This window comes from Gossypium hirsutum, unplaced genomic scaffold (assembly GCF_007990345.1).
Source record: "Gossypium hirsutum isolate 1008001.06 unplaced genomic scaffold, Gossypium_hirsutum_v2.1 scaffold_256, whole genome shotgun sequence".
NCBI classification, from domain to species: Eukaryota; Viridiplantae; Streptophyta; class Magnoliopsida; order Malvales; family Malvaceae; genus Gossypium; species Gossypium hirsutum.
Genome location: NW_024402914.1, coordinates 17,335 through 27,208, shown reverse-complemented (window position 1 = coordinate 27,208; position 9,874 = coordinate 17,335). Strand labels below are relative to the sequence as shown.

The following is a 9,874-nucleotide window of genomic DNA, read 5'->3' as shown; positions in this document are numbered from 1 at the left end:
GTACCTTCGGAATTTAACTGGATATAGGTACTCGTTCAAAGGACTTCGGGACATAGCCCGGTTATAGTAACTCGCACAAATGCCTTCGGGACTTAACCCGGATTTAGTAACTCTCACCAATGCCTTCGGGCTTAGCCCGGAATTAGTAACTCGCACAAATGCCTTCGGATCTTAGTCCAGATATAGTCACTTAGTACAAAGCCTTCGGGACTTAGCCCGGACATCATTCGAATAACCATGCACATTTATCAATAAATTATGACACATCCGTATTTCATTTTCATTACCAAAGCTCAAACACAAGACACTTATCACACTTGCAATTTCGGCTCAATAGCCACATACAAAGAGCATGATTTTGATTCGCTTAAAATATGATCTAATCAAATCATAATCTAAGTTCCATTACTCGAAAACATACCTCGGATGTTGTCGAACGATTTCGATGGCTATTCGACCACTTTTTCCTTCCCTTTATCGGATTTAGTTCCCCTTTGCTCTTGAGCTTAATTTAACAAATAAATTGATTTAATCATTTGAGCATCGAAAAGAGGAACTCAAGGTACTTAGCCCATATATAATTCATTAGACATCAAAGTCACATATGTACAGAATCATGAATCAAACTCAACACATTAGTTAGTATTCTCCTTAGCCGAATTTTCTAAGTCAAGATAAATCCTTCAATATGCTTACCTATGGCCGAACAAACACATCAACCTATGTACTCATTCATGTGGCCGAATATGCATGTTTATGTTGAGGCCAATTATATACTTAATACCACACACAAATGGCATACATTTTACTAACTAATGCATTACATATTATAACTCAATACGCATCCATCATTTACTCCATAACCGAAACACCATCATATGAAAATATATACCTTGAGATATTATATATGTCATGCCAATACATCATGTGCAAACATATATATATGTGTAAGAGCCGAATCATAAGGTTGATTATAACCAAACATAAACATAAATCCAAAACACAAATCTTACCTACCATGCAATAAGCATAAGTCATACTTATGGATATACCATGGCCGAATACATCACAACACCTTACCATTTCAATTTTGATCATGGTTAAACAAAGAACTTAATGTTTCACTCAAAAATGCTAAAAAAAAAATCCAAGAGTTAATCAATCCACCATCACATGTATCATTTAACAAGCTTCACATTTAGCATGCAATGACATTAACACAAAATCCACCTTGGCCGAATATCATCCCCATGACATAGCAAAGATTTGAACCATGGCTAATTAGAACTCAAGCTAGCAACTAAAAACATGCATGAATCTCATGGCACAACATCAACATACCTTAATCTAGATACAAGTATGGCCGAACCTCCTCCTAATCCTCTTCCAAACCAAACATGAAGCAAGAACTCCTTCCTTCTTCCTTAGAATTTTCGGCCAAGGATGAACCAAAGGATGAACTCTTTTTTTTGTTTTCTTTTCTTCCACTCACGGCAATGGGGGGGGAGACAATCACACACATTCTTTCTTTCTTTTTTCCATTTCTTTATTACCCATACTCCTTATTTTATTTTTCCTAACATACATCACTAACATAACATGTTTGTGACATGTTTCCACTCATAGCATGGCCGGCCACTAAGCTTAAATTTGGGTAAATTGACATGCAAACCCATCATTTTCACAACATGCATTAATAGGCCATTTCACATTTGCCTAGCACATTTCTAAATTTCTCACATAAGTCCTATTTGATAAAATTCACTTACAATTGAAAAATTCAAACATGAAATTTTCACACATGCATATATACATATAATAAGCATCAAATATGACAGCTAATTATTTTATGACTTGGTTTTGTGGCCCCGAAACCACTTCCCGACTAGGGTCACTTTAGGGCTGTCACAACTCTCCCCCACTTAAGAAATTTTCGTCCCCAAAAATCTTACCGGTAAATAGGTTTGGGTATCGTTCTTTCATAGAATTCTCGGTTTCCCAAGTAGCTTCTTCGATACCGTGTTTGAGCCATAACACTTTTACTAACGGAACCCTTTTGTTTCGCAACTCTTTCACTTCACGAGCTAGGATACGAATCGGTTCTTCTTCATAACTCAAGTCAGATTGGATTTCAACTTCTGATGGATTAATCACGTGTGACGGATCGGATCTATAACGTCGAAGCATCGAAACATGAAAGACGTCGTGAATCTTTTCAAGTTCAGGGGGCAAAATCAATCTATACGCAACTGGACCAACTCGTTCGGAGATTTCATACGGCCTAATGAATCTCGGGCTCAACTTGCCCTTACGGCCAAATCTGAGTATCTTTTTCCAAGGCTAAACTTTAAGAAACACTTTATCTCCCACCTGATACTCAATGTCTTTTCGTTTCAAGTCCGCGTACGACTTCTGGTGATCTGTGGCTGCCTTCGGACCTCACGAGTTATTTTTACTTTCTGTTCAGCATCTTTAATCAAATCAACTCCGAAAATTTTACTTTCACCGAGCTCGGTCCAAAACAATGGTGTACGGCATTTACGACCGTACAAAGCCTCGTAAGGTGCCATCTTAATACTTGATTGAAAACTGTTGTTGTAAGCGAATTCAATCAAAGGTAAATACCGTTCCCATGAACCACTGAACTCGAGGATGCAACATCTCAACATATCCTCAAGTATCTAAATTATCCGCTCGGATTGACCATCGGTTTGGGGTGAAAAGCGGTGCTAAAGTGTAGCTTGGTACCCAAAGCTTCTTGCAATTTCTTCCAAAATCGCGAGGTGAATCTCGGATCTCTATCCGACACAATAGAAATCGGTACCCCGTGTAATCTCACAATCTGAGAAACATACAATTCAGCTAGTTTATCCAATGAAAAATCCGTACGTACGAGGATAAAATGAGCCGACTTAGTCAGTCTATCAACAACAACCCAAATCGCATCTTTCTTACTTGTCGACGGTGGCAACCCAGACACAAAATCCATCGTGACTCGATCCCATTTCCATTCAGGTATCATGATCGGCTGAAGTAAACCCGTAGGCACTTGATGTTCCGCCTTTACTTGCTGACATATTAAACACTTCGAAACAAAATCGGAAATGTCTCGTTTCATACCATGCCACCAAAACTGACGTCTCAGATCGTTGTACATTTTCGTACTCCCCGGGTGAATCGACATTCGGCTACAATGAGCTTCGTTCAGAATCATCGAAATAAGTTCTGAATTTCTTGGAACACACAAACGATTTCTGAACCTCAAGCAATCGTCATCATCAACTTGAAACTCTGATTCCACATTCGGAACACATTCAGCCCGTTTTGCAACCAATTCATCATCGACTTTCTGAGCCTCACGAATTTGAGGAATCAATAATGGTTTGGCTTTTAATTCAGCTACTAACACATTGTCGGGTAGAACAGACAAGTGTACATTCGTTGCTCGTAAAGCGAACAGTGATTTACGACTTAAGGCATCCGCAACCACATTAGCTTTTCCCGGGTGATAGTCAATGACAAGTTCATAATCCTTTAACAACTCGAGCCAACGTCTTTGTCGCAGATTTAAGTCTCTTTGAGTCATCAAATATTTGAGACTTTTGTGATCCGAAAATACATGGCACTTTTCACCAAATAAGTAATGTCGCCATATTTTTAAAGCGAATACGATGGCAGCTAGTTCGAGATCATGGGTCAGATAATTTTTCTCATGTGGCTTTAATTGTCTTGACGCATAGGCCACAACTCGACCTTCTTGCATCAATACGCAACCTAACCCAAGTAGGGACGCATCACTATAAATGACAAACTCTTTGCCTGATTCGGGCTACACTAGAATTGGAGCTTCGGTCAAATAAGTTTTCAGTTGATCAAAACTTTTCTGACATTTTTTGTCCATTCGAACTTAACATCTTTTTGAAGTAGCTTCGTCATCGGTGTGGCTATCATCGAGAAACCTTTTACAAACCGTCGGTAGTAACCAGCAAGTCCCAAAAAGCTCCGAACCTCAGTAATATTTCTCGGAGGCTTCCAGTTAAGTATGGCTGAAATTTTGTTCGGGTCAACTCGAATACTCGATGCGGATACCACGTGGCCGAAGAAACTAACCTCTCTTAACCAGAACTCACACTTACTGAACTTAGCATATAACTGCTTATCCCGTAAAATTTGCAACACTAATCTCAGGTGCTCAGCATGTTCGGTCTCATCTCTTGAATAGACCAAGATGTCATCAATAAACACAACTACGAACCGGTCCAAATACTGTCTGAAGATCCGACTCATCAAATCCATAAATATCGCAGGGGCATTAGTGAGCCCAAACGGCATCACTAAGAACTCGTAGTGGCCGTATCTCGTTCTGAAAGCAATTTTAGGTATATCCGAATCTCGAATTCGCAACTGATAATAACCCGATCTCAAATCTATCTTTGAAAACACTGAGGCTCCCTTTAATTGATCAAATAAATCATCAATACACGGTAATGGATATTTATTCTTTATTGTCACTTTATTCAGCTGACGATAGTCGATGCACAACCTCATGGTTCCGTCCTTCTTCTTCACAAACAATACTGGTGCACCCCAAGGTGAGAAACTTGGTCGAGCGAAACCTCTATCAGTCAACTCTTGCAACTGAGCTTTCAAATCCTTTAACTCAGTTGGTGCCATACGATACGGAGCTATCGAAATCGGCGTAGTCCCTGGTACAAGCTCAATACCAAACTCTACCTCCCGCACAGGTGGTAAACCCGGTAATTCTTCAGGAAAAACATCTGGGTATTCACAAACCACCGGCACAGATTCGGGTTTCTTTTCTAACTCTTTGTCATCAGGTACATACGCAAGGTATGCTTCGCACCCCTTTCTTACATATTTCTGAGCCGACATTGATGATATTACAGCTGGCAACCCCTTTAAGTCCGTAGACTCAACTCGGATTATCTCGTTACTTGCGCACCTCAAATCAATAGTCTTGCTTTTGAAATTCTCAACCGCATCATGAACGGTCAACCAATCCAAACCAAGAATAACATCAAATTCATCAAACGGCAAAAGCATCAAGTCCGCCGGAAAACAGGAACCTCGAATTACTAGGGGGCATTTCTTACACACTTTGTCGACAAGCACGTAACGACCCAAGGGATTTGATACCCGAATTACGAACTCAGTAGACTCAATAGGTAAAGTCTTAATGGATGCTAAGGTTTCGCATATATAAGAATGAGTAGAACCAGGGTCAATCAAAGCAATCACTTTAGTATCAAAGAGAGTAAAAGTACCCGTAATAACATCTGGCGAGGAAGCATCTTCGCGTGCGCGTATAGCATAAGTCCTAGTAGGAGCACGAGCCTCAGATCTGGTCGTAGAATCTCTAGATCCTCTCTGACCACCACTAGCATTGCCCATATTTCTGGATGGTCTACCTTGAGCAGTGGTAGCACCCGGTTTCCCGCTCTGATTTATATTCTGTTCAGACAATCTCGGGCAATCTTTAATGAAGTGGTCAACTGATCCGCACTTGTAACAGGAGCGATCATGGAATCTACAACTCCTCGAATGCCATTTACCACAATACTGGCACTCCGCTCTGTCCCGACGATCATTTCCAACACTAGCGACCGAAGTGACTCGTGCACTCACAGGGGGTCGATCGCGATCTCGTCTAGAAAAGCCTGAAGTGTCTCTAGACCGGCCTAAGCCATCTCTAAATTTCTTCGATGACTGTGGGAAGGGCTTCCCCGAAGACCTCTTACGAAACTCCCTTGCTCCCACCTCAGCTTTTCTTTTCTCCATACTGAGCTCATCGGCTTTACAAGCTCGCTCGACAAGTACCACAAATTCTCGGATTTCCAACATGCCAATAAAATCATTACGGTAGTCCTAGAATCGACTAAACCATAGCTCTGATACCAATAAAATTGTAACACCCCGTACCCGAGTCCGTCGCCGGAGTCGGACACGAGGGGTTTGCAGACTTAAATCACTTCTTTACACAATCCATTTTAAATTTTCCAGGCAAGCTGTCTAACTGCATCACTGTTACCTTAAAAATCATATCTTGAGTTTCACAACTCGAAAATCAGTTTCGTGATTCTTCCCTAAAACTAGACTCATATATGCATCTACAAATTTTATTCTAGAATTTTTGGTCAGGCCAATTAGTACAGTTTATTAGTCAAAGTCTCCCATGTTACAGGGATCGACTACACTGAACTTTGCGCATTATGACTTGGATATATCCCTGTACAGGGCTTCAATACTGATGTCGTTTGTTTCTATAGAAACTAGACTCAAAAAGGAATCTATGCATATATGGCATGACTTCTAATTATCTCTGGTTAATTTATAATTAATTTCCAAAGTCGGAACAGGGAATCCAGAAACCGTTCTGGCCCTGTCTCACGAAAACCTGAATATCTCTTAACATACTGTTCATATGATCGTTTCATTACTTTCCTATGAAAATAGATTCATCAAGGTTCGTTTACATAATTTATTCACTATTTAATTCCATTCCTACTATTTTTAGTGATTTTCCAAATCTACATCACTGCTGCTGTCAGCATCTGCCTTTAAGGTAGACTTTACCTATTTCATAGTTTCCATGATTCAACTAGCCCTTTTAGCATAAATAGCACAAATTATGATAGTGATTAACCATTCCCATGGCCAATCCTTGTTAAGCATATCCACACCTCTCAATAACCATATCCATACCAAATGATTATAACATTATGCTCAAACATATATAAGCCATTTTCGCATGGCTATCCACAATTATACAAATCCAAAGGGTCCATGACCCACAACAAAAAGGGTAGTCCTATACATGCCATTTCAAAGTTCAACCAAAAGTGTACCAAAAGGGGCTTTGATAGTGTGGGCGACTTCGACTTCAAAATTCCCGAGTCCGATAGCTGACGAACCAAAATCTATAAAACAGAGAATCAAAGAAACGGAGTAAGCATTTAGTGCTTAGTAAGTTTGAGCAAAGAATTTAAGCACAATTGAAGTATAGCATTCATATAACTAAACGGATAATTTCATATGCACAAATTCTCAATATCATAATTACTTCACATTACCAACCCTTATATTCACACACAAAAGATCAACTTAGCCAAGGCCGGAAACTCATAAATTTACTCAGCGAATATTATTCGAAGGGAATCAACTATTCCAATGCACACAGAAACATACCTCATTGTTGGGATTTTACAAGCGTATTAACTGAAATTTTTACAGCAAGATCGCTCATTCCCGAATCACGTACCTTCAGAATTTAACTGGATATAGCTACTCGTTCAAAGGCCTTCGGGACATAGCCCGGTTATAGTAACTCGCACAAATGCCTTCGGGACTTAACCCGGATTTAGTAACTCGCACCAATGCCTTCGGGCTTAGCCCGGAATTAGTAACTCGCACAAATGCGTTCGGATCTTAGTCCGGATATAGTCACTTAGCACAAAGCCTTCGGGACTTATCCCGGACATCATTCGAATAACCATGCACATTTATCAATAAATTATGACACATCCGTATTTCATTTTCATTACCAAAGCTCAAACACAAGACACTTATCACACTTGCAATTTCGGCTCAATAGCCACATACAAAGAGCATGATTTTGATTCGCTTAAAATATGATCTAATCAAATCATAATCTAAGTTCCATTACTCGAAAACTTACCTCGGATGTTGTCGAACGATTTCGATGGCTATTCGACCACTTTTTCCTTCCCTTTATCGGATTTAGTTCCCCTTTGCTCTTGAGCTTAATTTAACAAATAAATTGATTTAATCATTTGAGCATCGAAAAGAGGAACTCAAGGTACTTAGCCCATATATAATTCATTAGACATCAAAGTCACATATGTACGGAATCATGAATCAAACTCAACACATTAGTTAGTATTCTCCTTAGCCGAATTTTCTAAGTCAAGATAAATCCTTCAATATGCTTACCTATGGCCGAACAAACACATCAACCTATGTACTCATTCATGTGGCCGACTATGCATGTTTATGATGAGGCCAATTATATACTTAATACCACACACAAATGGCATACATTTTACTAACTAATGCATTACATATTATAACTCAATACGCATCCATCATTTACTCCATAACCGAAACACCATCATATGAAAATATATACCTTGAGATATTATATATGTCATGCCAATACATCATGTGCAAACATATATATATATGTGTAAGAGCCGAATCACAAGGTTGATTATAACCAAACATAAACATAAATCCAAAACACAAATCTTACCTACCATGCAATAAGCATAAGTCATACTTATGGATATACCATGGCCGAATACATCACAACACCTTACCAGTTCAATTTTGATCATGGTTAAACAAAGAACTTAATGTCTCACTCAAAAATGCTAAAAAAAAATCCAAGAGTTAATCAATCCACCATCACATGTATCATTAACAAGCTTCACATTTAGCATGCAATGACATTAACACAAAATCCACCTTGGCCGAATATCATCCCCATGACATAGCAAAGATTTGAACCATGGCTAATTAGAACTCAAGCTAGCAACTAAAAACATGCATGAATCTCATGGCACAACATCAACATACCTTAATCTAGATACAAGTATGGCCGAACCTCCTCCTAATCCTCTTCCAAACCAAACATGAAGCAAGAACTCCTTCCTTCTTCCTTAGAATTTTCGGCCAAGGATGAACCAAAGGATGAACTCTTTTTTTTTTTGTTTTCTTTTCTTCCACTCACGGCAATGGGGGGGAGACAATCACACACATTCTTTCTTTTTTTTTCCATTTCTTTATTACCCATACTCCTTATTTTATTTTTCCTAACATACATCACTAACATAACATGTCTGTGACATGTTTCCACTCATAGCATGGCCGGCCACTAAGCTTAAATTTGGGTAAATTGACATGCAAACCCATCATTTTCACAACATGCATTAATAGGCCATTTCACATTTGCCTAGCACATTTCTAAATTTTCTCACATAAGTCCTATTTGATAAAATTCACTTACAATTGAAAAATTCAAACATGAAATTTTCACACATGCATATATACATATAATAAGCATCAAATATGACAGCTAATTATTTTTATGACTCGGTTTTGTGGCCCCGAAACCACTTCCCGACTAGGGTCACTTTAGAGCTGTCACATTCCACCTGGTTAGATAGGATAGTAACTGCGTCGAGGTTGAACACACCAGCAGCTTTCGTCGGCTTCATTCTCATGACTTGCCATTAATATACATCTCTTCAATAAATTCATAAGCCTCTTCAGGTGTTTTGTTGTTTAAAGTTCTGCCGGCGCCTGTGTCGATAAGTTGCCTTGTTGAGGGGTTCACACTGTTCTAAAACGTATAAACCTGCAGCCATAAAGGTAACCCATGGTGAGGGCACCATCTCAATAAGTCCTTGTATCTCTCCCATGCATCATAAAGAGTTTTTAAATGCATCTGCACAAAAGAAGAAATATCATTCCTTAGTTTAGCCATTTTAGCCGACGGAAAATATTTTAGTAAAAATTTTTTGGTCATTTGTTCCCAAGTAGTGATTGACCCTCGTGGTAACGAGTTTAACCACTGTTTAGCTTTGTTTCTCAATGAGAATGGGAACAATCGAAGGCAAATGACATCGTCAGAAATGCCATTGATCTTAAAAGTGTCACAAAATTCGAAGAAGTTTGCTAAATGAGTGTTTGGATCCTCGTCCAGCAAACCATCAAACTGAACAAACTGTTGTATCATCTGAATTGTGTTAGGTTTGAGTTTAAAATTATTTGCAGCAATAGCAGGTCTAACTATACTCGATTCAGCTCCAATTAAAGTAGGTTTATCATAATC

General features: G+C 39.0%; 1 non-coding gene across 1 annotated transcript; it reads left to right on the top strand.

Annotated features, from left to right (window-relative positions):
• Positions 1–9,413: 9,413 nt before the first annotated feature.
• LOC121226528 (small nucleolar RNA R71) lies at positions 9,414–9,520 on the top strand. Its single transcript, XR_005924305.1, has one exon. It is a non-coding gene; the product is annotated as a small nucleolar RNA R71 (small nucleolar RNA).
• Positions 9,521–9,874: the final 354 nt, after the last annotated feature.